The sequence below is a fragment of the Echinops telfairi genome, unplaced genomic scaffold (assembly GCF_000313985.2).
Source record: "Echinops telfairi isolate 266 unplaced genomic scaffold, ASM31398v2 ScPeMD7_140;HRSCAF=443, whole genome shotgun sequence".
NCBI lineage: Eukaryota > Metazoa > Chordata > Mammalia > Afrosoricida > Tenrecidae > Echinops > Echinops telfairi.
Window position 1 is genome coordinate 171,310 of NW_022104038.1, and position 1,296 is coordinate 172,605.

A 1,296-nucleotide genomic window follows, 5' to 3' on the forward strand; every position below is an offset into this window, starting at 1 on the left:
TCTCTATAGTTTCATCTCATAAGAGGACCAAACCACTACCAAGCCAACCACCCTGCCATGCAGTTGATAGCCAGGGCTGTAAATCTTAGGGGAATAGCAAATCGCATCTTTCTCTCTCAGAATGGCTGGTGCTCTAGGGTAGCGGCCCAGAACCACACAACTAAATGAGAAAACTCACTCCAATGTCAATTATGACCCATCGTGATCATATAGAACAGGGTTGAATTGCCCCAGTGGGTCTCCCAGGCTGTGACTATAAGGGAGAAGTAGTAGAGAGTCTCACTTCCTTAAAACTACAAGTACACACAGGTCCCACCGAGATTTGAACTCGGATCACTGGATTCAAAGTCCAGAGTGCTAACCATTACACCATGGAACCTTGTTATAGGAGACATTGTCTCTAATATATCTAATAATGAGGAACAGTAAAATCACCCTAAAAGAAAATGAAATAAAACCACCTTAAATGAAATAATTTGTTCTGAAATGAATCAACTTTGAACTAATAAAATCATTAGGTGCAAATGTCTAATAATTGGAACTTGGCATGTACGAAGGATGAATCTAGGAAAATTGGAAGTCTTCAAAAATGAAATGGAATGCATAAAGATCGCTAGATAGGTCAGACCTTAGTAAGCTGAAATAGACCAATATTGACCATTTGAATCAGAAGAGCATATGATTTACTATGCCAGGAATAACAAAATCAAGAGGAACCACTTCACATTCATAGTAAAAAAATACATATCAAGATGTATTCTGCAGTGCAATGCAAGGGGTCATTTAGTGATAGGATTATATCTATCCACCTTCAAGGAAAGCAATCAATACAAAGACTATTCAAATGTACGCACCAAACTCGAAAGCTAGTGATAAAGAAATTAATGGATTCTATCAGTGTCTCCACTCTGAAACTGATTAAACACACAATCATGATGAATTGATAACTATTGACGAGTGGAATGCAAACGTTGGAAACAAAGAGGAAGGAACAGTAATTAGAAAACATAGTCTCGGTGATAGAAATGAAGCTGGAGTTTGCATGATAGAACTTTTAACAACTTGTTCATAGCAATACCTTTCTCAACAACACAAAAGGTGACTGTATACGTGGACTTCTCCAGATGGAGCACACAGAAATCAAACAGACTGCATCTGTGCGAAGAGAACATTCAGAAGCTCAATATTAGCAGCTAGAACCAGGCCCAGGGCTTCCTGTGGAACAGACCATCAATTGCCTATATGTAAATTCAAGTTACGCTGAAGAAAATCAAAGCAAGTCTGGAGACCTAAAAT

The 1,296-nt window shown here is 38.5% G+C and overlaps 1 non-coding gene across 1 annotated transcript; it reads right to left on the reverse strand.

Moving 5' to 3' along the window:
• Positions 1-307: 307 nt before the first annotated feature.
• Positions 308-379, reverse strand: TRNAQ-UUG. Its single transcript has one exon. It is a non-coding gene; the product is annotated as a tRNA-Gln (tRNA).
• Between the last annotated feature and the right edge of the window lie 917 nt (positions 380-1,296).